Source organism: Tursiops truncatus, chromosome 6 (genome assembly GCF_011762595.2).
Source record: "Tursiops truncatus isolate mTurTru1 chromosome 6, mTurTru1.mat.Y, whole genome shotgun sequence".
NCBI lineage: Eukaryota > Metazoa > Chordata > Mammalia > Artiodactyla > Delphinidae > Tursiops > Tursiops truncatus.
The window spans coordinates 7,072,233-7,099,721 of NC_047039.1; the positions used below are offsets into that span (position 1 = coordinate 7,072,233).

The following is a 27,489-nucleotide window of genomic DNA, read 5'->3' on the forward strand; positions in this document are numbered from 1 at the left end:
AACATCTGAGCAGGGGTGGCGTGGAAAACAGGGATAATACTGGGAAAAGGACAATTATAGAAAAAGAAATGCAAAATAAATATAAAGAAGAATAGAGAGTGCAACGGAAAATAATTTAAATAATAATAAAAGAAAAATGTTCCTAATACATATCTGAGGCATACGGCTGTTCATTCTACTTCATTTCTGATATTTTAAAATGTGATTTTTTTTTTTTGTTTCTTCAATGTGGGGAATCAAGAAAAACCTAAAACAAAATTTTAAAAATTTAAAGTAATCAAGAAGATAATAAGAAAGGTGACAGAAAAGGGAATTACTGATTTCTTTCACTGTGAAAAATATATATATCTTCAAAATAACATATGGGAAGAAAACTGAGGATCAAGAAGCAGTGCACAGCTGTAGCCCCTGTGGTATCCACATCTGTTCCTTTCCCACATTCTAACAACCATCCAGGTGAGTAATTCTCAAGGAAGCCACTGAGGACACTTGCAGCCAAGGTGCCACAGGTTTCCCGCTGATAAAATACCACCAGCTTTTTTCCATTCCTCAAGAGAGACCTAGTTAGTGTTCGTGGATAATATGTTTTCAATTTCAAATTTTATTCACATAAATTTTTCTTCAACTTTTAGAACCTACAACTGTCTACCAGCAACTTCCAGCAAAGGACGAAACAAATACCCAGCACAAAACATCAGCTTAAAAACTCAGCATAAGAATACTTGTTTCCAAGGACTCATAAATCAAGGCTGTAATTGTATACAGTCATCCCTGTGTTTCTATGGGGGAATTGGTTCCAAGACACCCTCCCCCCACTTGCAGATACCAAAATATAAAATGACATAGTATATGCATGTAACCTAGGCACATCCTCCCGTATACTTTAAATCACTTCTATATTATTTACAATACCTAATACAAGGTAAATGCTATGTAAATAGTTGCAAATATCTAGTTTTGCTTTTTGGAACTTTCTGGAATTTTTTAAACAATATTTTTGATCCACGGTTGGCTGAAGCTGTGGATACAGAACCCACAGATATGGAGGGCCAATGCTATATATAGTCAGATTTTCTGCTAGCACAAAAAATTCTTAGTTTATATGATGTAATATTTTCTGGTTTTCTATAAAGAACATCTCAACTCTGGGGTAGGTTTTCACTTCAAGAAGTTGGAGAACCACTAGTATGAAGATAGTATTCATTTAAAGACATGCACTTAAAAGAAAACAAAACAAAACAAAAACCCTTATCTTACTGTCCAATTGATAACAATGATAGAAGAGGATTCTCTAATCAAGCAATAATTAGGCACTTGGAACAAAGACCCAGTGATCATTGACTAGCTAATAATTTGTGCTTTCCTTGATCAAAATTGAAAGGTAGGAGGGGCTTGGTAGAAAGTTTTCTGTGTATTTCAACTGCAAAAGAATGGAACTGTCTCTTGGCTAAAAGTGATTATCAACCCTGATATCATGATGTCTTAAAATTCTACCTTTTAGATCATCCCTTTGATTTATGGTACTGTGGTCCTAACTAACATGATGTTTATCAAAATTAATACGGAAAATCTTGGGTTGTGTAGAAGATTAAGGAAAGGTCAGTCAGACTGCTCTTTACAAAATGAGAGTCCAGAGTGTCTTGTAAATGTGCGCATAGTAGATGCACACTAAACGTTGCCTGGCAGGAAAGACGAGCCTAGAAACCAGGTGAGCACCGACCTGAGAAAATCAAGCGCTGGAAGGGGCGTGGCCATGCCGACCACGCCCCGCAACTGCGCCCCGAGCTGCCGCCTCCCCAGCACCCTGTCAGTTTTCTCACCTCCCATCACCATCGCTCAGCCTGATGAGCAGTTCAGGGTGGTGAGTCTGAAAAGAGTTCGGGCTTTTAATAAGCAAGTCAACCTCTCTTTTGAAAGTCTTCCTTTTCCTTCAGTGTTGCTCTGAACGTAAGAACGTTTGCTTCTTCTCTGTAAGAAGAAAAAGCAGAACCCGTGGGAAAGGACAGTGATCTCCAGGTCAGGGCCACACAAACAAAAAAAAGAAAAAGCTCTTTGAGGAGAATCCAGCCTTTATTTGCGTGACGCGATGCTCACCATTGAACTGGGTTTTGAAGTGGGGGAAATAAATTCTATGTTATCAAAACAGAAGGCCTAGCTAAGCCCGAGTCTCCTGACAGCTAAAATCCACTGTCTTCTGCAGAAAGTCTCTTAGGATCCCAGGGCTCAGCCCCACACCCAGAGAAGCCCCCAGAGGATCCCAGTGTGCTGCCCACCTGTGCCTGTGTTTTGGGTCAGGAGAGATGCCTGTCCTCACTCTTGGTTTTGCAGCAAACCTGGCGGGAAGCATCAACTGGGCCAGGGGTATGATGGGGGTGGGGTATTCTCTTAACCACTGGGGAGGACACAGCCAGCCTAAAATTGGCAAAAAGCAAACATAATGCTTCCTCTCACACCTTATTTCAAGATCCAGAAGTTGATTTCAGGATAGAAGAATCAAGAAATTCAGCTGCTCTCCCTTAGAATTTTGCCTTTTCATTAGCAGGTTATAAATTGTAACATCCTCTCTGCTTAACAAACAGTTGACTATGAAGTAGGGAACTTTTTTCCTCCTTAGAGGTAATACTATATTTTCCCTTTTCTCAGCCTCCCTTATGCATAGAGGAACTGTCTTAAAGAATAAGCATTATGATGGAAGGTACACATTGTGGTTTGTAAAATGCTGAAGTTTTTTAGTCAATTTCTTTTATGCCAGCTTTTCGGTATGACTGAAAGCATGTTCTTAAAATTATTTAAAGTTTTATCCTAAAGTTTTGTTCTCCTTTTTAACCTATCGCTTGTGTTCTGCATAACCTGATAATCTGTATATCTGATACGTAAAAATAGATATGGACGTTTGTCTCCTAAAAATGTTTTCTTCCGATAGATCCAAGTGTCAGTAATGAGACGCACCCTGTGATTCAGAAGGTGATTTAGAGCCCCAAGCAACCAGCGATGTGGCAGTACTTTGAAATGGGGGCACTATCTTCAACTTTTAAGAAATCCAATAAAAAATAATTTTAAAATTATGAAAAAATACAGGTAAGAATACCAGGATTTGAGGAAGGCAGCTTAGTAAATTTATTCTGGAAAAATAATTATTTATCTGAGATACAGTCCCATATTCTTTAAATGGCTCTAAAGGTAGATGTGTTTATAAATGAAATTAATTAACAAATTGCTATGTTTGTGGATGTATGCTAAGCAAATGTATAATGAAAATAAAATACATCAGTTATTTTTAAGCATATACTTCAAACCCTATTATTTCCACAAACAAAGCTGGAAATGTATGATTCCATTCAGAAGACACCTGCTAGATACTGAAACTAAATTTCTATTCATCTGTTAAAAGCTTGCCTCATGGATTTAGATGTTTTTATGCCCCTACATGTGCCAACGTAACAAATGGATATAATTCCCTTTTTCAGGCCATTCACATCTTAAATTTCTCCTTTATTGTGTGTTTGTCTCAAGTTCATTTTGGACAAGGTGGAGCACATAAACAGCATTTCATGGTTGTTTTGCCGACTAAAATTGTAGCACAATTAACAGCTTTCTTCATTTACACAATCTCCCAGAATTTTCAATAGCAAAATATGGTCATTAATATTCCATATTTGGTATTTCCAAATTCTTTTTCTTTAGAATTGTTTAGTGATGCTGAGATGATTATAAGCATGCATTCTGTGAGGAAATTCTTCAGATTGATAACACTGTGACAGCTCCATCACTGAGAAGCTGAGGCTCTGGCTCGGGTTAGAAAACGCTGTTTTAGAAGCACAGTTTCAATTTGCAGCAGGAATGACTCAGCCCCTGGTGGCATATTGTATATCGAATGCCCAGTGATTCAGCCTGGGGCAGCTGGGGGTATTGTAGAGAGGGTAGATTTTCTTATAAAAATATCAGGGTTTTTTTCCCCCAATTTATTCCTACAATGTATTCAGGAAACAAGTATCATTCCTAACTTATCTGCAAGACAAAAATGTTGTTGTCATTTCCAAGAAATCAAGTCAATATTAACCTTGAAATATTTGGCTTACAGTTCATCTAGAGAAAATGACCTGTTTATTCTGGGTAAGTAGAAAAGAAAAGACTAGTAAAATTATTTATTTTTTATTGGGTATTTCCAGAGAAGAAATTGATTGATTTTCTTCCGACTTTTTATTTGGAAAAATATCACACCTATGGAGTTAAAAGAATAGAATGAATACCAGTATATCTTAGATTCTCCCTTTTTAAATACTTTGCACCCGTTGCTGTTACTTTTCTCCTCTCTCTATATGTATATATGCTTTTTCATGCTTATCCCTTTGAAGGTCAGTTTCAGTCAACGTCACTCTTCAACTCTAAATACTTCAGCGTGTATCCCCTACGAACAAGAACGTTCTCCCACAAAACTGCAGTTTTACACCCAAGAACCTGCTCTTCAGCCCTCAGTGCTTTATTGTTTTGATCCAGGAGTGAATCAAGAATCACACACTGTATTTAGCTGCCGTATCTCTAGACGCCTTTAATCTGGAATGAGGTTTTAATCTGACAAAGTGAAAATGCATATTTTCAAAACTACTGAGCCTCTAGAGTTTTGTCAATTAATGCTGGCAGCAAATAATCATGAAATCAACCTTAAAAACCTGGCCTTGTACTAACTTAAAAAAAAAATTATAATCACTTCTCCAGAAAAATTCCTTCCAAATTCAACTCGCCTCAACTACTGTGAGGTAAAGAATATAAAGAAGCAAATTTGAAAGTAACCAGGTGCTGGGGCCATACGGACCCCGTACACGGAGTTCGGCACCTTGAATTGAACCCAGAATTGAACTGGTCATCAGCCCAGCTTACAGAGGACACGGTAAACGTGCTGAAGAGAGAGTAGAGCCAACAAAATAAATATTCATTTTAACTGGTACCTGACTACTCAAACCCTCTGCCCTCCCTTCTCACCAAAATCCTCAATGTCATTTTACACAAGAATTTGAACACATTCTTACAGCAGTTTTATGAATATTACTGATGAATTCGATTATGTTAAATTTATGTTACTTATCAGACTACTTCTCTTCCTCACAGTTAACATATTTTGAGAAAAGCACGTCCTTTTGGGCAATAAGCTTACTGCTTCTTATTCCCTTTGGGAGGAAATCTTCACTTTATTAGAAATGCAGTGCTTAAAAGGTATCCAAATCATCAGTATCAACATGGGTTATAAATGAATTTTGTGTCTCATACACAGATGCATGCGTGTATAAAAGCACATATTTTGGTATGATAAAATGTTAATACATTTTTAGCACTTGATAAACAAATATGCCATGTGTAATACCTTTTTTAGCAAAATACATATATGACAACCAAATTAATAAATATACTCAAGCTATTTTCCAAATCTTGTGTCATAAACATGAAATATTTGGGTTCACCTGAACTGTAAGTGTTCATCAAAAGGAAAGGAGCTATTATGGTGATAGGCAAGTAATGAAAATATTGCTGTTTTTCTGTTTCTAATTTTTATGTGAAACTCAAAATCAGAGATAAACTGGATTTCAGTCTATCTGAAATCCAGATAGACTAAACGGTGATAGACAAAGGCAGTTACCTTCCAGTTTGGGGGGTTTGTAGTGCCACCTAGTGTTTAACTTTGTAATGAACCTGTGTTTGAGCATCACGACATCAGTTGTACAACCTGGAACAGATCCGTGGAGAGGGGAAAAGTACTTACAACACTTTTCAGACAAAAAATTTCTTAACCTCTTTATTCTTAAGTCATCCCACTGTCATTATAAAAAAAAACTGGTCTGTACATGAAAATACCAAAAATATCGCATATTAAAAAGTAATACTCATGAAGATAATTTGTGTACATATAATGACATGCATTTGCCTTCACAATTGATTTTATTATGATTTTGGATGAATATAAATACATTTAAAAGGTATAAACCCTGATAAGACAAGTATATTAATATCTTCCAAGCTTATTCCATTGATATTTACTTAAAATATTACTACTGATTATTTTTTCAAGTTACTTCATATAAAACAATATAGTTTGGATAACATACTTTATGTGCTCAAGGCTCTTTTCTCTTGATAGCTAAATTCAAATTTTAGAAATTGAATAGTCTGTTGTATCACTGTGGAAACTATGTCAATTTCCCCTCTAACTGTCCAGCCGTTCACTGAAACAAGAAATCCATGGAACAGATTTAACTGGCTTCAACAGTGCCCTGAAGACATTCTAGAGAACAGCTACTAGAGATATGCCCCAACATAAGTACAATCTAATGATCCAATTCAACACACATTTGAATAGTCACATATTTTTCTTCCTTTTCATGTCCTGGGTATAATGCCATCCCGTAGATTACATTGTCTGGGGAGTGGTTTAAATTGGCATTTTATTGGTCTGCTATATGATCGTCCAAGTCCAACTCCTTTCTTTTACAGATAGGTATCTGCATTTGGCATAGCGATTTTATTTGCTGCTATAATGGTCTGATAATGATCAGGTTTAGTATCTAAGGTTTGGCTTTAAAGTCAAGTTGAATTTTTTTTTTTTTTTTTTTTTTTTGCGGTACGCGGGCCTCTCACTGTTGTGGCCTCTCCCATTGCGGAGCACAGGCTCCAGACGCGCAGGCTCAGCGGCCATGGCTCACGGGCCCAGCCGCTCCGCGGCATGTGGGATCTTCCCGGACCGGGGCACGAACCCGTGTCCCCTGCATCGGCAGGCGGACTCTCAACCACTGCGCCACCAGGGAAGCCCCAAGTTGAATTTTTTAACCATTAATTTTATCTGGAACGAGACAAGCCAGAGTGATGCAAGTGCAGGTGATAACCACTCCTTCTTTGAACATGAGCTGCACATCTTGCCCTTGGCAAGGTTTCAACGGTGGAAGACTCAACTGCTTGTAAAGTCCTCCTTCACGTACACGGTTACTCCATTTACATTTTTTTTCCTGAGGGTAGAGAATGCTGTGGAATTGGAAAAAATAGCAAGAGTAAAGTTTAGGAGCTACAATGTATAGATGGATGCATGCATAGATAGATAGATACTCTTGCATTATGTCAAATAATAACTTTTCTAAGTTGCACCACATAAGAATGTAAGTCTTTAAAATTTTTAAATATGGTGATTTATTTGCTTGAGACTAACTTGCAATAACATCAGCCATATACTTTGTCATTTTACACTTTCTACAAGGATGGCGTGTTCTCGAGGGCTTAGGATTTTCCCAAATTATCAGTTACTCACAAAATCAGATTTGAGTCATTACTCCTTTAGCCACTAATGCCCATATTACCCGTACACTGGTTAAAAGATGACAGTAAGACAGACTGATGACTTCTTTTAATAAATGTATGTGTGAAAGTAGTAGCAGAGAAATGAAAAAAAGTGTTACAGAAAGATGAAAGAGGAAAAAAATTAAACAGCCATTTCTTTGTGTAAAAGAAAAATGCAAGTAAATATACTTCCAGAGGCCGTAATAAGATACAAGTAGGATTTCCTGGTAATAATTAAGCTTCATAATTACATCTAAAAAATATTGTTTTCTCAGTTTTATTTAGTAAAAACAACTCTTTACCAAGTTTTCTTAACCTTTTGCCAACCACCACCAACACACATACCCGTGCAACCGCTGACTTGTGTCACCGATGTGTCCCCAATCTCCTGAACCGTAGAAAGATATTTCCTTTTTATCATTTCTTTTAGAGTCAGTATTTTCACTTTGCGGTACACCTGAAACTAACACAACGTTGTTAATCAACTATACTTCAATATAAAATAAAAAGTTATAAAAATAAAAATACAGTCAGTATTTTCAGTCTTGAAAAGCCATCAGGGGACAAGCTCCTAGAAGGAGACCTTCAAGATCCAATATATCAAAATGAGGGATAAAGGTGAGCCTGGAAGGCTGCCTGGTCCTTTACAACCTTGGTTATTCTGCTGATAGAAGGGGACCGAGACTTACAGCAGATTTAGGATCCAGGCCTCAGGATCATCGTGTCCAGCCCCGTGTCACGATAGAAATAAAACTCTCCACGTTTCTAGAAGGCACATGGCTATGGAAAAGTAATGAGAATGGAGCCCTGAAAATGGTAATTCATGCTTGTTTCTCCTATTAGATGGCTTACATCCCAGTGCCTCCTATGTAGGGATTTATTGAAATGCTGAGAAATGAAATTGAAATGAAGGGAAAATGAAATTACCAAAGCTTTATGTACAAGGAGAAACCAAGAACATTTGGGGAACTTGAATAGCTATTTCAGGAGACCAGAAAGTTCCCTCAGAACAATAAGTTGTGTATCAGTAGGCTCAACGTATTATTAAAATATTCTAAATTAACTAACTTTGATTCATTTTATACATGAACATGTATTGAAAAGTACAAGGAGTATAAGGCAGGTCTCATGCCCTAATTTCATGGACAAAAATTTTATGGACAAGTGAAAATTTCCTAAAAGCAGAAACAATGCAGTGGAAATGTGAATTCACTAAAACCGACCATACATTCTGACAGAGGTCAGGGGAAGGGGGACCAGCAGTGGGAAGAGCCATGGAATGGGTGGGAAGGGGTCGAGGTCTGAGCTGACCTTGGCGAGCCGGCAGGACGTGGACCAGTGGGAGTGAGAGAGGAGATCAGGCCAGGGGCAGAAGTAGCAAGCCCAGAGGCCACGTCTAGAGATGTTCTCGCTCCCAGAGGTTGGCAGACCACACCCACCTGATCAAAAAATAAAATCCACCGAGTTCTTTCTGCCTGAGAGATGGGAAGAGGTGCCAGAGGAAAAAAAGTGTTTGAGAAAGAGAATTCATATTTAACAACTCTCTTCAAAGCGCCAGGCCTTATGCTAATTGCCTTACCGTTGACTCCATACCTAAAAAGTTTGCACTCTAATAAAAGAAATTTTAAAGAACACACCAGTAACTATGGTACAAGGTAAAGCTGAAAGTTTTCATATAAGAATTTTCGTGTTAGAGAATTTCCAAGTATAGAGATAGGACTCTAGCTAGGGGGAATCCAGGAAGGCTTCTTAGAGGAAGAGGCATGTTTAAATAATATATTTAAATTGTACTCTGTGTGCAGTGAGGGGCATCAGAGGTGTAAACAGTGGAACGGACTTATAAAAGCTTTTGAGGAAGGTAGTCTGGTGAGGGGGACAGAGTAAAGACGGATGAGAGTCTTTGTTCAGGTGGAGCGAGGGGGCAAGTCACCAGGGGGAGAAAAAGAGCTGAAGCTGGGAGTGGCTGAGGAAAGAGCTCTGGAATAGGAAGTCAAAGAGCAGAATTTGGGTTCAGGCCCCATCGCAGGGTCCACAACTATATTGCAAATTTGGGCAACTCCTTTACACTCTTTGACACTCTTCTCACCTGTAAAGAGAGAAATTGGACAAAAGGATTTTTAGGTCTTTAAGTCTATCTTTCTATCTAATTATCATTCTATTTAAAAATAACTAGATTATGTTCCTATTGATATTTCTGGCCAAAAAATAAAGCTTTTTTTTGGAAATTGTAACAGTTTCTTTACTAAATTCAAAAGACCGCTCAGTGATACCTTGATTAAGTGACTGAGACTTCTAAGTAAAGCCTTGTCAGGAAATTATTTGTCGGTGAGAAGCCTCTTTGCCTTTCATTTCCTTCTGGTGTTTTTGATATGTTAAGGTCCACTAACATAAACAGTGCTTTTCCTAATTAATTAGGTTGAGAAAAAGTGTGTGCACAGATATAATCTACTAATCAACCTTCAAATTATTGAACTTTATGACAGTTTGATCATCTAAGTGGATCTATCACAAAACTTTCAAGCTCCAAAAATCTGGAAGATCATCTAGTTCAACTCCAATTGCAGATTCAGAAATTAAAGCCCTCAGAGGTTCAACTACTTACCAAAGTCACATAGTCAGTGACAAAACTGGAACTCGATTTGAGGGACCTTGATTGTTGGACCAGTGTCCTTTGCTCTGGCCACGCTGTCTCTCCATAATATACCTGATCTTTTTTTTAAAAGTTTTTTTGTATACACACACACACACACACACACACACACACATAATGGATGCATTCCATAACATCAGGCAGCAAGTTCTGACTTGACATCATCATTTGAGTAACCCTAAATTTGTGTGACCCTGTGCAGGTAGAAGAGTACCCTGGAGTTTAGAAATCCAGACTGGTGGATTCACATCCTGGTCCTGCTGCATACAACCTTAAGCAAGGTATTTAACCTCCCTTAGACTCTGCTTACTCATTGGTAAATGGGGAAAGAATGTCAACCTCCCAAATGCGTTATAATATCAAAAGAGAAATGGTAGGTAAGATACTTCATGTAGTTCACTATGTTTGCTTCCTCTCCTCTGTCTCATTTTCTGAGGAAGGCTGATATTCACTTAGTTCTCCTCCAAAATTGAGACATTCTGAATTTTTGGAAAAAATAAGTGTACGGCATGTGATGTATGGTATTACGGAATGAATGGCTTTTCCTGACCATGCTGTATTCTACTACCGTGCTTTCGCAGTGATGTTATTCATATAATTTGCAGAGTAAGTGAAGGAAAGAATGAGTAAGTGAATAGAGAAATGAATTAATGAATGAATGGAAAAAGTGGATGAATAAGAGTTAGCCCAGGACTCTGAAGTTCCTTGGGGCTGTGACGGTCTCAGAGACTTTCTCCAAACTATCGTGGTAAACCCTAGATGAGCTCAAGTCCCGTCAAGTCCGAGGGACTTCTCAGAGTGCTCCAAAAATAGCTTCATGGGGGTCCCAAAATTCTAAGCAAATATTGGCAAGGCTGTGTGCATCCATAGCTTTCATTAGATTCTCAAAAGGTTCTACGATCCCCAAAATATTAAGAACCACTGACCTCCTCCTGGCCCACACCTCCTAAGAAAAGGCCTTCCAGCAAACAGCAGCAGGACAGCCTTACGTTTTGATGGAGGCCTTGTTTTATTTGCCAATACTGCTTCACAACCATTAATTGTTCAGAGAGGTAGCTTCCAGATCAGGATCTATTTGGGAAATGTTATTCTGATGTCTTTAAGAGCCAGAGTTAAATACCAAAAGTACATAATACAGAAAGTTTTCTCAGGAAAACAGTGAGGAAACTGTCAAGTATATTCAAGGCATCATGTTGAAATTCAGTGTGAATATGTAGTTGAAATTCAGTTAAATGAGAGGCCTCATTCCATGTATATGGGTTGTACATGGAAAGCAAACTGAATGACAGGAGTGTAATTTATACGTACTTAGTAATCATCTTATGAGGAGGTGAAGTCATGACACTTGGTAAATTATCAGACAAGGGTCAACAAATATTTATCAAGTTTCTACTGTGATTGGAGTTCTTTATATAAAATACTTTGCATTTAGCAAGTCTTCTGACCCACATTTTATATTGCATTAAAGAAAGAAATTTCCATTTTAGCAATAAGATTTTTCATCAATTAGAAGTTGTATCTTTGCATGTAAATGTGAAATGTTCTCATTTGCTTCTTCACCCACTCTTAATGTGGCAGTTTTCTTCATGGGTTAACTCAGTTTCTGAACAGTGATTTTTGTACCCCTCAATTTTTCATAATATCAGTTTCTCAATGAATAAAACACCATGAATGTGGCAAGTGGGGCTTTCAGACCTCAGCGCAGCCTCCTCCTGAGGTTTCCCAGGAGAAGGAAGAATATCTGCAACCCTGCAGAGGTTTTGCTGTTGAAACCCCTACTGGGGACACAAAGGACTCTCTGTGAGATGGAAGATTCGTTGGTGGAACGCTCAGGGGAGCTTCCATTCTCTCTGTTTCAGAAAGAGCACCCCAAGTCCCCTTGGAAACTGATTGCTCTTCTAATCCGAATGTGTGTAGTCCTGATGGAGCGAACTCTACCACCTGCTCCAAAAGTGAGTATTTGACCCAGTTCTGGTGAGTGAGAGCAGTGCAGAGTCAGCGTGAGTCAGATTTGCAACCAAAAGCAAGCCTGCTTCATCGGCCCAAGTTCATGTTTCTTCTGGGACAGTTCTGTCACTTCCAGGTTAACAGTGCCAGCCCTCCCATAACTTATACTGGTGCCACACTTCCTCAGCTACATTTCAAGACAGGCTATTACCTTTAGCCTTTGGCAAGAAAACCTATGTTCTCATGATTATAATAATAACATTTATATAGCGTGTTATGGTTTAGGAAGCGCTTTCACGTTAGAAACCCCTATCTTGTATGTTTCACCTCTTCTACAGACTAAATTTTTCTTCTAACCTTCTCACGACCATTGGAACCAGTTCAAAAGGCCATGAATAACTTACAGGAATGTGATCATCCTGGCTTAAAAACAGAAGAGTAGTCATTTTATTTAATACGTACTGAGCGCTCATGAACCACCAGATTCTTTAGATTTATTTTTCTCATTTACACCTCAAGCATTTCTTCGAGGTCAATGTTATTAATCCCATTCTACGGTTACGGTTTAGAGATGCGAAGTAACTCAACGAAGAGCGCACAGCTCTTCGGTGCTGGGGTAGAGATGAAAACCTATTCCTCCCTGAGTCCGGAATCAGGCTGTCTAACCACTGGGTCAGGTTGCTGCCGCACCCACAGAGAGAAAAGCCTGGACATTGAGAAACTCCTGGGGGAGCCGCAAGGCAGGACCTTCCCAAGTGGATGGATGTACGTGTTCTCACAGAAGATACGGTTAATTAATGTGGACTTTATCCCCCGCGGTTTCTGTTCCAACAACCAGGATTTGGGGTACTAAGCACTGAAAATAAGGAAAGCATTGTTCCATGATCTCAATCTTTAAAAAAAAAAAACAACAACAAATCAGCTGGAGAACATGTACAGCTTGGGAAATGTAATCTCTGCTGAAATGGATAAAGGCATTAAAGTGAAAAATGAAATTGTTAAGCTGAAGTGATGGGAATTAAAATGGGTCAGAGGTGGATGGGAGTGGAAATGAACTAGGTCTATCTGTTAGGCTGCTCTTCTGTTCAGAGGGGCTGCTGGTGCCGATTTTGAAATCAAAGGTGAACTTGTATTCCATACAGACTACTCCAACCTCACATGTGGACATAAAATTCCAAGAAGGACACAAAAAATTGCTTTGATAGATTCGAAGGGATATTGGCCAGTCACCCCAACTATAAAGGAAAAAAGGAAAAGACTGTTTAAGCATCACATGTCTGGCACACTCTTCAGGACTCTTCCTGGAGATCAGCGGGTCACTGCTGGGAGGAAGAAAAGGATACCAGAAGGAATGATTTTCCCAACAAGACCTTGCTGTAAACAGTTTATTCCTTGACCTACAAAAGACCACAATTATTCTTCACTTTTAAAACACAAACTCGGAATTAAAAAGACAAAGAAAGAAATGTGTGCAAGCTAGTTGGAAATGGTCTAATTTGAATTCTACAGCTGTAAAGAGTTCCATCCTAATTGTTCGCTAGAGCTCATCAATTTACCCTCTCTGTCAGAGTCACTGTCTGCTCCATTCACTTATCATCCCAAAGCAGGAAGTTTATCATAATTTATCCTAGGATATTCTAAATTTACCCTGTTGATTATGACTGTGTAAACAATGTCTGCTGTGGGCTGGGATTGGATGATTGAGGGTCGGGACTGGAGCTGCTTTGGAGCTGCCATTCGCTGAAGAGTCCATGGTCGCTGTATCAGCACAGGCTGCAGGAATGTCTTACAAGGAGTTCAGCGGTTATGGAGAAAAATGAGGCTCTTCCTCTATGTCACGGTAATGGCCAGTTACTCAAATATCTCTCTTTGGAGAGGCAAGTCCAAATGGCGTAAGGTTAAAGACCATTAGAAAGTGGTTTGTGCGTGTACAACAACATGGATTTTCTCATTCAAAAAAAAAAAAAAAAAAGTTATGCTAAAGACATCTGTGGAGTACAGCACTGCAAAGTCCTCTTAAGGAAAATACCTTCCATGACAGTATACAAACTAAATTGTGTTAAGTTTTCTCATGATTATAGCAGAAGCTGTCCAAATTGGAAGGAAGGACTTATTTTTTAATTTACTATGTTTCGAGTCATAAGAAAATATTTCAGAATTGATTTGAGTTGGATTGAAGATAACTGAGCATTGACTAAAATTAGTGACCCCTGGCTGTTCCTTTCCTGCAGACATGGCTCATGACTCTTCATGTTGTTTTTCCCACTATTTCTCCGGCTCCATTTTCAACCACCTGTTGGTGGTAACCTAGTTATCCTCAACCCCTCAGCCTATGGCATTAAGAACTTGATTCTCTGGAAGCAACCTAAATGTCCATCGAGAGATGAATGGATAGAGAAGATGTGGCACATATATACAATGGAATATTACTCAGCCATAAAAAGAAATGAAATTGAGTTATTTGTAATGAGGTGGATGGACCTAGAGTCTGTCATACAGAGTGAAGTAAGCCAGAAAGAGAAAGACAAATACTGTATGCTAACACATATATATGGAATTTAAGAAAAAAAAAAAAGACATGAAGAACCTAGGGGCAAGACGGGAATAAAGACACAGACCTACTAGAGAATGGACTTGAGGATACGGGGAGGGGGAAGGGTAAGCTGGAACAAAGTGAGAGAGTGGCATGGACATATACACACTACCAAACGTAAAATAGATAGCTAGTGGGAAGCAGCCACATGGCACAGGGAGATCAGCTCGGTGCTTTGTGACCACCTGGATGGGTGGGATAGGGAGGGAGGGAGGGAGGGAGATGCAAGAGGGAGGGAGTATGGGGATATATGTATATGTATAGCTGATTCACTTTGTTATACAGCAGAAACTAACACACCACTGTAAAGCAATTATACTCCAATAAAGGTGTTAAAAAAATTTAAAAAGAACTTGATGCTCGCCATTCAATGTTACCTTTACGTTTGTCCTTTCCTATCTTTCTGAGTAGAGAAAATTGATATAAAATCTTATTTGAATATTTTTGTCTCTGCTAGAATAGTTTCTTGCATCTCTTTACTCCCCATCTTCCTCTAAGAAAAGCTCTATTATTCTTTTTCCCACAGATCTTTGTGTCAGGCAAAAACTCTAATATGCCGCGTTTCTTTCTAGATAACACTATTAGAAAGTTGGAAGAAAATGTCACAAAACCAAGAAGGTTTATCTAAGATTTCTCTCAGCGTGACTTTCTCCTTTCTCTTCGGCTTTAGCTCAAATCAAATTCGGGCTTGAATTGTCTCTTCTAATGCTGCTTCATTTCTTTTTTCAGTAGCACAGTTGCCTCATTGGACCTCTCTTTAATTAAATTGATAGTTAATGAGTATCTCTGAGTGATACGATTACTCTTCTAGATAATCCATGAAATTCTAAGTGTCCTATTCACAGTCCCATTCTTTGGAAAATGGCCTCATAAAGCTATCATTTCTTGCGCAGTATTACCTGCTATCATGTTCATTGAATAAAGACTAGCTTATCCAAAAGGCAGCTCTGAAGAAGGTGGTCACCTACCTTAATAAACATCACCTGCATTTGTGGCATCTTCATGCGATACTGCCCAGCTTGACAGGACAAGCTAACCCAATCACACCCCTTCAGGACACCTAGCTATTCTCTTTCTTCGGACGTTCCTCCTAATTCTTCTTCCCTTTTTCTCCTCAGTTTTTCTTTTGCTACATCCTCTTTATGGTTTCTTCAACCTAGTTATTTTCAATCTCTTAAGTTTTAGCATGGATGAGGACTTGATTTTTGTCACACAGTTTTACCTTTAAATTTGCTCTTTCCTGTTAAAATTTCTTCTCCATTTTGGCTCTTTTAGGGAGGGAAATACAATGTAAAATTTTATGTGGATATTTCTGTCTCTGCTACGTAAGTTACTTGCCTCTCTTAGTTGTCCATTCTTCCTCTTTGAAAGCCCCTCATTATGGGGGAGTATAAACGTAGGATCCGTACAGAAGAGGCAAAAGGGAGAGCTACAGGTACCCTCTGCAGCAAGGAAGGTGAAATGACCAAGGCCCGAGAGCTTCCCTCGAACGCTAAATTAGGATTGTTCCAATTCTACAAAGCCTAGGCTCTAGAATCACTCGCTCTACAGCTTCTGCATGCTTCTATCTTTCTATGCTCCCCAGGTATCTCTACCAAAAAATCATATTTCTTTGAAACTTTAAAGAACCTCAGGATTGCCTTCTAGTGTCCTTGAAACATTTGTCCTTGAGTAAGTTTATCTTCTTCCTTTCTTCTGATCTTAACCCAGTTTCATCCTGTTACAAGAAAATACATGAGTTCTACTTCAGGGGGAAAGTATAAATCCAAACAGAACAAAGTAAACTGCTGGAAAGAGCTTCATACTTGCCTTTTGCAAAATCAGCAAACATGGTATTATTGTTTTAGCTAGAGTACAGTCAAGATGAGTGAGGTTAGTAGTGAACGTATCTCCTTAATTAGTACTTAAGAATATATTAATCCCTTCCGGTATATTTTTCAGAAATTAAGCCAGTATTATATTTTTGTGACATATAATTGTACTCAGTTCGTTAAATGAGCCGGAGTCAGGAAGAAGCAAACAGAACATTATTCTTTCTCCAAACTTCCCTCTTTCAGTCCTACCCTATTCTTACTTACTGCATAAAATTGTTCAATTTCAGTTATTAAAAAATCTAGCCATTCTATAAGCAATTCGTTCTCTTTAAAAAGTCAATATCAGGGCTTCCCTGGTGGCAGAGTGCTTAAGAATCCACGTGCCAATGCAGGGGACATGGGTTCAAGCCCTGGTCCGGGAAGATCCCACATGCTGTGGAGCAACTAAGCCCGTGCGCCACAACTACTGAGCCTGCGCTCTAGAGCCAGCGAGCCACAACTACTGAGCCCATGTGCCACCACTACTGAAGCCCTCGTGCCACAACTACTGAAGCCCGCCCGCCTAGAGCCCGTGCTCCGCAACAATGAGAAGCCCCCGCTCGCCACAACTAGAGAAAGCCCTCACACAGGAACGAAGACCCAAAGCAGCCAAAAATAAATGAAATTAATTAATTAATTTAAGAAAAGTCAGTGTCATGATTAGTAACTCAGAGTACTTGGTAGAGAAAACATGGCTTACAGAGATATTGGACTCCTCATGTTAATAATTTAAAATATTGAAATATACATATAACATTATAAATATATCTCATCAATTAAACATCTAGTGCAAGTATATAAAGAACAAATGTTTCAAATCCTAATATCTGTAACAAAATGGGAAACTACAGTACTACCACTACTAATAGCTTCCTTTATTTTTATTTATTTATTTATTTTTGCGGTATGCGGGCCTCTCACTGCTGTGTCCTCTCCCGTTGCAGAGCACAGGCTCCGGACGCGAAGGCTCAGCGGCCATGGCTCACGGGCCCAGCCGCTCCGCGGCACGTGGGATCTTCCCGGACCGGGGCACGAAGCCGCGTCCCCTGCATTGGCAGGCGGACTCTCAACCACTGCGCCACCAGGGATAATAGCTTCCATTTTTAACCATCAATTACGTGGCAATTCTGGTCCTGCTAAATTCTTTATACATTAACTCATTTAATCCTCATAGGGACCCTGCAAAGTCACCATTGTCACCATTTTAGAGATAAGGAAGCTGATATTCAGAGGAGATAAGTCACTATCCCCTAAATAACACAAAATAAGTAATTACCTCAAGCTCTTAATCAAGTTAGCAAATAGATCAAAACTAGCCAAAGACTAGGATAATGACTAATTATATTTATTATTTTCGGATGTTTTCCTATATGTTATAGCATATGTGTAATACTGGTAAATACAGTCAGCAAATGGGCCACATGGCCCTTCCCACTGCGGGACAAGAAAAAATTTTTGTACAATCTTTAAAGCATCCAGATATTACACACTTTGACAGAAGTATGCAAATGTAAATTCATGAAATTTTAAACAAGAAATATGACCACAGATATTATAATACTTATTGCTCTGATGAATTTCTTTAAATAGCATAAGTCAATCTCAGTTGTGCCGGTTTGTTTTATTTTTGGCTTACAGGGACAGAGAGTTTTGTTTTTTGGGTTTTTTTTATGCAGTGTTTCACGGAACTAACCCCCGAGGTTTTTGTTTGTTTGTTTGTTTTGTTTTTCTAATAATTCTACAGCATTTCTATTGATTGATTGATTGGCTGCGTTGGGTCTTTGTTGCTGTGCGCTGGCTTTCTCTAGTTGCGGCAAGTGGGGGCCAATCTTCATCGCGGTGCGCGGGCCTCTCACTGTCGCGGCCTCTCTTGTTGCAGAGCACAGGCTCCAGACGCGCAGGCTCAGCAGTTGTGGCTCACGGGCCCAGTTGCTCCGCGGCATGTGGGATCTTCCCAGACCAGGGCTCGAACCCGTGTCCCCTGCACCAGCAGGCAGACTCTCAACCAGTGCGCCACCAGGGAAGCCCGAGTTTTGTTTTAATGACAGTGTATCCATTTTCACTGGTATAAATACAGATTTGTTCAATTTGCAGATGGCAACCTTAAAATGAGAGATGTAGTCTTAAATATAAGCTCTGACAGGGAAGAATACGGAAAGTTTATTTTGACCTCCAAAAAGGAGAGCACCTCTTCGATATTTATAAGGACAGAGACGTACAACACAGAACCAAAATATAAAAATAAAAACAGATATAGGAGACATTCAGGGAACAAATGGGGAAATTTAAATATAAATTTGGGAAAGGCAATGCCAGAAGTATATAGTGTCTTTGTCACTGTGGTGACAGAATGGAGAGCAGCCTCTCCTGGGAGACTTTCCTGCTGAGCTGGGGTTCCTGGCAGTGCCTCTAGGGTTAAGGTCAGAAAAGGCCCTAATGGCTATTCAAAGGGTGCATCTTTTCTTGAGACAACAGAGGGTATCAAATCAGCCCCTGTTGGTTCCACCAGAAGCACTCAGCCTGTAAACATAATACCCAAGAATACAGTCATGATTTTCTCCCCCAAAACTACCACAATCCAGCTGATCACACACCTAGCAAGTTGTGATGCTGAAATGTGACTTCTGGTTGTCTGTCTCCAGGTATATAAATAACAACCTGGAGAGCCCAGAAATAGAACCCCATGTGCATGGAAGCATCGCTCATGACACACAGCTTTGGCCTAACAAGTCATCGGGGCGATGATGCTGATGAGACGGTTTTCTTTCTGGTTGAAAAAATAAAAGAAAAGTATCCCACACCACAGACAAAAATAAATTCCAGATTTATTTTTGTGTAAAGAAGTTTAAGATAATATAAGAATATCTTTAGGACACATCTAGATAGGAAAGAATTTCTTAAGGCACAGAAAAGAGAGAAAGGTTGATCATTTTTTAAAGCTTTTATGTTAAAAAGTCTTGAAATCCACTGCGCACTGCCTTAAGAAAATCTTTCCCTAAGCAACTGCCTACAGTTAAGATTTATTAATTTTCCAGAGGTATTCCCAATAGTATAAATATCATTCCAGGATAATGTCTATTAAATTTTTGATGCTTGGGTTTCTAATAAAGTTACGTGATTTCATGAAACCAAATACCTGTACAGTGAACATGCACTAATATTTTCCATAGATGGGCATTTACTAGGAAACACTGAAGGTCAAAACGGAGGGGCAGGGAGGGAAGAAAGAAGATGGTTGGAATAAAAACCATCAATTACTATTTTTTTGTCCACGCCTGCGCTGTCTTCTTGAGAAAGCCAGGATGAGATCACTCCTCACATACGTTCCTATTTACTTGTTGGCTTTTGGTGGGTTTATCTGTTCTGAGTAATTAGCTGGGATGCTGTGGGAATATGAGGGATGTCGGACCTGTCAGTCAGAGGAGCCATGTGGGAGGTCTTAGAAGCACGAGTCGAATGTGGTGCAGCCTTTTTTCCTTTTTTACAAAAAATCTTTTCATCCTCTTTAAAAATCAGTTTGTCAAAGTGCACTCAGTGATTTCTGGTCACATCTGGAATTTCTGTACAGTGAAATTTCTGTACAGCTGTTTGCAAAGTCTTACAATGAGGGGCACACATAGGTCAAGCATTACATTTGAGACACACAGACACACACACACCCCTAGAATTGTACCTCTATCTATATTAATCATTTTGTACCTTTATGTTTTAAAACTTATTTGTAGAGTTCCCTAAGCTACACAGTAGGAACTGCATGGCTACTGCCTGTCCAGTGAACGACCTTCAGTGAATTATTTTCATTGAAGTGATCTAGAGGAGATATTTCAGTGACTGATTTTTATCTCATTATCCTCAATCAGTCTTATCAGTTATATTTTCCACGTTTAGTAGCAAAACTAGGAGTCCCAACATCCGACAAGGACCTCAGGTGGCAGAACAATTCGTCAGCACAGTGTTTCATTTGCCATAGTTCTTTGACCAAATGATACACACGTGCCTTGGATCGTCTTCCTTTGGGGCATTTTTAAAACAAGGGGAAAAGCATGCAAAGAAAGGAGCAAACGAGAATCTAACATTATTTTCTTTTTATCACTAATGCCAATTCAATATCTGAAAATTAGAGAAATGAAGGTTGCTCTAAAGACCTGAGTTTTGGAGAATAGCAGAGACAGAAAAATGGTTTGTGAAGCGCTTTTGAGAAATGGGAGAAGGTACTGGGGAAAGTTTGGAAAACTGACTGGGGCAAGGAGAGGCCAGCAAGAATCTAGTTCTGTTTCAGGCCACAGACTACCAAAGAAGCAGCAGTGAATGAATGAAGAGGACAGTTAAGCCAGGGAGAAGGAGGTTAAGGTCAGCAAAGAACAGACCGTCCTAATTTAGTGCACATGACATGCACAGCCCTGCTAGAACATTACAGGGTCTCACAAGTGCACACAGATGGCTCAGCCCCCAGGCATGTATCTTAGTGTGTTCTTTCCTCTTGCTCTGATCCCCTTCCCCTCGAGAGCAAAAGGCTGAAAGGGGTTTAGGAACCAATCCCCCCACACAGAAAAGGGTATAGTTCTACAGGTGCCTGATGGAAAAATTTCAAGTTACAATTAGAGACTTAAAGCAATTGAAATCATTTGCATATTAAAAGCATTTTGCATTAAACTTTTAGAAGAAAATGCCCTCAAGTAGCTGAATTTAATTACATAAAATAATTTGGAAGAGAAAATTAGTGTTGACAGTATCAATCATCATTTTGTCAAGGAGAAGACAAGCCACACAAATTGCTCATATAAACAACATCATCAGTGGCCACGTGATTAAAATTCTAGATTTATGATATTAAATATCTGAGATATTGCCGTCTCACTGCAGTTCCAACACGACTTGCTAAAAATTAGCATTCAGTGGGCACTGTTACAGTTTTAAATAAAGTTGTTCATTAAAACTGTATTCGTATATTGTCAAACGAAAGGATATTTATGTTCATTGAGGTAGGGAGAAAGTGGCTTCATTACAAGTTTTTATTTGTACATTCTAGGACTGAGGTACAAATTTTGTTTTTTTCATTATTCCTTAACTAAATCTATATAGGTGAGATGTCATATCAGTGATTTTAATCATGTTACTCTATTGACTGCTTCAGTTTTTTGGGTTTTTTGGGGTTATTTTTGCGGTACACGGGCCTCTCACTGTTGTGGCCTCTCCCGTTGCGGAGCACAGGCTCTGGACGCACAGGCTCAGCGGCCATGGCTCACGGTCCAGCTGCTCTGCGGCATGTGGGATCTTCCCGGACCGGGGCACGAACCCGTGTCCCCTGCATTGGCAGGCGGCCTCTCAACCACTGCACCACCAGGAAAGCCCCTGTTTCAGTTTTTAAAAAATATTTTTTTAGACATTTATCAGCAAGACTCTCAGTGTACTATTCTGTGCAAACTACCACCAAAATTATGTTTTCCTACCCTGATAATTAAACCTTTTGTGTCATAAAGACATTTCTTTTTGCTGTACTGATTAGAATTGTAACTTAATTTCATAGCGTTAATATCCAGTTTTAACATTACTGAAAACCTATCTCCCACATACTAAATAACTACCATTACCAATACAATGACATATACATTATATATATTAGTATAATGTTTATAATACATTAGTATTATAATATGTGTAATACTTATATATGTATATATTTGTATAGTATATATAAATGCATGTATATCTGTATTACATGTATTTGTAGTATAAGTATAGCATAGTATATATTATATATATATGATTCCTTTAGCTCAAATATTCTATTTCTGTTTTTGTCATTCTTTGGGTTTTTTTCTTTTTTAACTCTTGAATAGCTTATTTCTGTTTTTGTCATTCTTAGTAATAAGTTTCAGAATAAGTTTTACAACCAAACGGGGTTTATGCCTTGATGGTATCCTGTCTAGCCGTTAATCATGGTAGCTATAGCAATTTATAGATTAACCACAGTAAATAGAAACATGCATGTTTCTGAAGAACAATAAATATGACTAATTTTATCTTAACTTTTTACTCATGATATTACCCATTTAAACCATTTCACAAAGCATCATTTTAGCTCATCTATCGAAAAAAAAGTATCATCCCATTCTTATTTTATAAAAGAAATTTTTCAGTGTTTGGAGGAATTTCCAAATTGGTGATAAAAATAAACTCAAAGAAGGAATAAAATTTCCAGACTAACATTTTCTACGGACCAAAACTGGCTTTGAACTGCAAGTTAAAGGGAAATATGTCAAGAAAAGTTTATTTTTAACAATTAGTTTCAGTGTATTTCTATTGGGGTTTTTTTTTTTTCTTTCTGTGTGTGATCTAGCATCATAGCTCTTTTTCATTCTGCTTTTCAAAACACAAAAGATGCTCTGATCCATAAATAAAGTATAGATATGGAATAGGTATAAAATTCAGCCATAAAGTTCTGTGCAGAAATGTAACTACTGTAGTGATCAAAGAGTTCTTTTATCTGATGTAGAAAACTTCATCTAAGTCCTCACCCTTAAGTAAACTCAACTGGTTACTTTTTTCAATCACTGCAGGCTTAAATGTGAACTAATTGAGAATATACCCCTCTCCCGTTTTTTCTTCCTGACATTGGTGCTAAATGCTAGGTGAGTCCTGTCCTTCAGTGATGGGAGGAGTGACCCTCTCAGGTGTCAGATGCCACTGCCCTCTGCTGACATCCTCTGTCATCTGTCCCATCAGGTCCCCCTGATACCACCATCGGCCAAGGTGCAACCGTGACTCATCCAGTCCCAGCCTCAGAGTCACTCCTCGTCCTCTGTTGGCTTGTCCTTCATCTGCAGAAACATCCGCAGGGGTCTCCATCTCTCTCCCACCCCTTATTCTTCTCCACCTCCTCCGACATGCCCCGCTCTGGGGCAGGCAGAGGCATCCTAGGATATCTGAGCTCTGGGAAGCTGAGCAGGTCACCTCGCCCCTCGAGGGTAAGTCACCAAGTCACAGACACGGCAGGGCCTTCCCAGTAAGGTCGTGTCCTCCTGTTTGTCTGGGGAGTGAGAGAGCAGGGCCTCTCTGCTCTCAAGTCCTTACACGTCAGAGGGAATTCTATCGCGTTCTGCCCTGAACTCGCTGCCCTGGGCCCAGGGCGAGGGAGGGCGGGGGCCCTGGGACTGCCTCCGCCTCCCACCCCGCGCTGTCTACGGGGCAGAGAACCTGCTCAGATTTACGTTCTTCCAAGTCCAAAGCTTCAAGGTTTCAAGCCCAGACCTAAATTTCCAAATATTCACAAAGTGTGTGTATCTTGGGTTTCAAGAATCTCTTCCAAAACTCACAAAGGCAGTGAAGGTGGGAATCTTTTTCTCCCTGGGGGGAGGGGGAGGGGCAAGACTTATACATCCGGTTAATGTAAGAGAAAAACGTCTCTCTGTTAGTATCTCAGGATTATTACCCGGCTACCAGTATCTTCCGTGATTAGCAAATATAAAAAGAGAAGACTGAGGACAAGTGTAACCTGAGTATATTTAAAGCACTGAAAGATGGGAAATTTTTCGTCTATAAGTGGCTCTTTGATTTTGTTTAATTTCCTAATTGTGACTTATGAACATTATGGCAGTTAAGTTTTTACATCTTTATATAATAAGATATGTATATTTTTAGTGCTTTACTCAGAAAGAAATAAAAGCATTTCAGAATGCTTAAGGTAATTAAAAATTATCAGGACAAATTGATACCCACAGAAAGGCATTATTACTAAAAAACCCTAAAAAAATCCCCCAAATTTACATCATATAATAAAGAGTCATCTAGGAATAGAACATGCAGATGTGTTTCAATTATATACAGTGCTTTCTGGTTTCCCTCATTTTATTATAATTACCAATATTAGTGTCTACAAATGTCACAGTGCTCCATTAAATTGCTTTAAATGTCAATTAATTGAAAAACCCAGTCAAACCAGATGTAAGTCAAAATCACCTCTCATTTCAATTAATGTTAGTCCACTGACACCTCAAATATACAAACATATATAAGCACCTTTGCTTTTGTACAGAATCATACATCTTCTTTAATAAGGCATGTTCGTTTGATATCAGTGAATAGAATAAGATTTTAGACATGTGCTATATAATTTGCCAAGTGCTAAGTCTTACCTGGTAAACTCATCTTCATGCTTCTTACCTCTTTCACTGTCACACTGTTTACATTTTTTAAATGGGATGGTGATGCAAGGACAGCAAAAGGGGAAAAGGAAGGAAGGAAATTAGAAAGAAAAAGAAAAAGACATTTTTATATGGTGGTCTTCAAAATTAATCATTTCATTTAATTATTTCTGATACCTTTTATTTTAAAGTTCATCCCTTCCTTCTTCTACACCTGCCCATAGGTTAGCTTCCTCATCGTTGAAAGAAGGGGTGACAGAGAGGGTCTAGGATTTCAGAAAGGGATGTTCCAAACTGCTGACAAACCACAAGCCAAAGAAGAATGTTCATAGCAGTGTCTGTCATTGTAGAACATGAAAATGTTTACCAAAAATGTAATTGTTTGCTTGTAGGGTATGTTCAATGTCTCAGTGCTAAGAAATCTTCCAGAGCAGATGTAACTTACTATCCAGTGAGGAAACGTCCATGGACAGTCTGGCTTAATTCTCTTTTAAACTTGTTAAAGACAGATAAGGATGGATCCTGTAATTGAACACTTCCCAAAATGCTTTTAACTTCCCCAAATTATTTAGTTATTATTTTTGTTATGGGTTATTGATCCTTTTATAATTTTTTGGCCGTAATAGCAGAGACAAGGTTGATATTTCTGTTCTTTAGCGTACGTTAACAGTGATCTCTCTACTATATCCAGGCAATGAATACGAATATGTGTTGATGACCTATTATGGTGACAATAAATTCTGTAGGAGAATATAAAAATCTACAGTCATCAGAAAACATATAAAGAAAATAAGATATGAATGGCTATTTTAAGGGAGAAGCTGAATAAAAGGCAGCAAAGACAAAGTTTGATCTGAGCTCAAAAGAGGAACACGTACTGTTTGCCTGAGGGCATCAAGATGATTTTTTTAATTCAGGTGCCAGTTCATGGGGCCTCCAGGTTGGTCAGGAAGTGATCAGGTGAAGCAAAGCAGGCCCTTTCCAGTACAAAGAGCTGAAAAGGCAGGAGAGTGAAATGATTTATCCAGAAAACACCAAATGCCCTAAATCACAACATCTTCAAATGCTGACACATCCTTCAAGTACTATGGTGAGGGCGGTCTTTTTTAAAATGCAAATTAAATACATGAGCATCCTGTATCAATCATTTAAAATAAAAGCCAATAAAACATAAACCTTTTCTAAGTGTCTGACTTCACCACCAAGCACGAGAAGTCATTAATGTCCATTTTAATGTGAACATGGTAAAATGAACGAGGGTCAGTAGACAATTCTAATACGAATCGTGCCATGCATTTGCTGAGTGACCGCAGGGAAGTTACTGGACTCTCTGGGTCTCACCTAAAGAATGGAGATGATAAAACCTGCTCCATCATTGTCCCATGGTTGTTGCGGGTATTAAAGGAGATGGAATTCCAAGGGAAATAAACACTTTCAAAAATGTATTCCTTGGTAACACAGTTATATGTGAATATATACTATACAGCATATTGAAAAGTGATGCTTGCGTGCTTCAGTTTTCACACACACACAGGTGTTTGCTCCTTTTCTTTTCTTTTTTTTCTTTTTTTTGACTAGAGAGAGACAGCAATGTGTGTCTGGATGTGCTGTAGGAACAGGTCTTCCCACAGCACCACCAAGCCTCCAGCAACTTATCTTGCATCAGAATGGAGCTCTGTCCTCCTTCCATGAGACCTCTGAAGGCCCATCACGAACATCTCCCCAGGTTCTGGATGGACCATTTTAGTCACGGTTGTGATGCCCTCTAGAACACTGACCATCAGGTCCCCAAACCACGCAGTGAGACTTCTCATCTAGATATCAAGAACCACATGTGTTTCCTATTCTTCTTTGCAGCCTTGAGAAAACAAAGGATTCATTTCATTTCAGCCATCAGTGAATGATGAATTCAAGTGCAGGTTTGATGTGTGTTATGTGGCTTGAGAGGCACATGTGGAATGCTTTCTTACGCTGCATCACATTTTTTAAAATATTTTTTAGGGAATTCCCAGGCGGTCCAGTGGTTAGGACCCGGCGCTTTCACTGCCAGGAACTGGGTTCGATCCCTGGTCGGAGAAATAAGATCCTGCATGCCATGTGCTGCAGCCAAATAAAAAATATATGTATATATTTAAATCATCTTGTAATATAATAGGCATGAAATTATTTGAATGGTGTAAACTACTACCTAGTTGTATGTTTTTACTATCTAACTTGCAGTATTCTTCAAAAAAAAAAATCTTTCTTTAAAGAATAAAAAGCAAAGTATAAAAATCCTATATCATAGGCTCGGTAATAAAAATAAAATCATCTAATCATGAGAGTAAATGTGCACAGAATGGCTACATCCTACTCTTTATTAAACTAATGGCACAATGGTTTGCTATTAAACAATTGTTTCTTATCTGATTATGGATATTAACAAAGGGAGTGTTCTAAATACTGTCTGTGACCGACTTTATTTTGTATCCACGCTCGAATTATGTGAACTTTTGATGAAAAAAAATCATTTAGATGCATGCATCCTAAGGTTCACTCCTAAATCACTTGGTAACAGCGATGTTAATCTTCCTCCAAACAGCCATCTTTGCTAGTATCTCTAAACGACACGGTTGCAGGCAAGCTCTCCATCAGCTGTACAGCTGTGACACAAGATGATGTGCAGTGTAATCTGTCCTGCCACATCTGCTTGGTCTCTCACATATTTAACTAAGCTTTCATCTCTGAAGTGCAAAGATAATTATTTCCAGAAGTCCCTGAAAAAAGCAGGACCATTGGAGGACACGGGCTTTAGAGATTTGCTTGACTTTCAGACAGGGAGCAAAAGTGAAAATCTCCAAAAAGAAGGATTGGTGAGATTCTACAGGAAGTATGTGTTTTACTGTTCAAGTTTGATCTTAGAGAATGAGAAGTCTACTATCCGTCAGTAAATCCCACCAGGGCAGGAAACATGCTGTTCCACAGTCATTCATTCCAGTGAGTTGG

At 38.9% G+C, this 27,489-nt stretch overlaps 1 long non-coding RNA gene across 1 annotated transcript; it reads left to right on the forward strand.

Moving 5' to 3' along the window:
- Positions 1 to 3,036: 3,036 nt before the first annotated feature.
- On the forward strand, positions 3,037 to 23,222 carry LOC141278859 (uncharacterized). The gene is made up of 3 exons (XR_012332251.1): positions 3,037 to 3,078; positions 10,170 to 10,248; positions 23,087 to 23,222. It is a non-coding gene; the product is annotated as an uncharacterized lncRNA (long non-coding RNA).
- Positions 23,223 to 27,489: the final 4,267 nt, after the last annotated feature.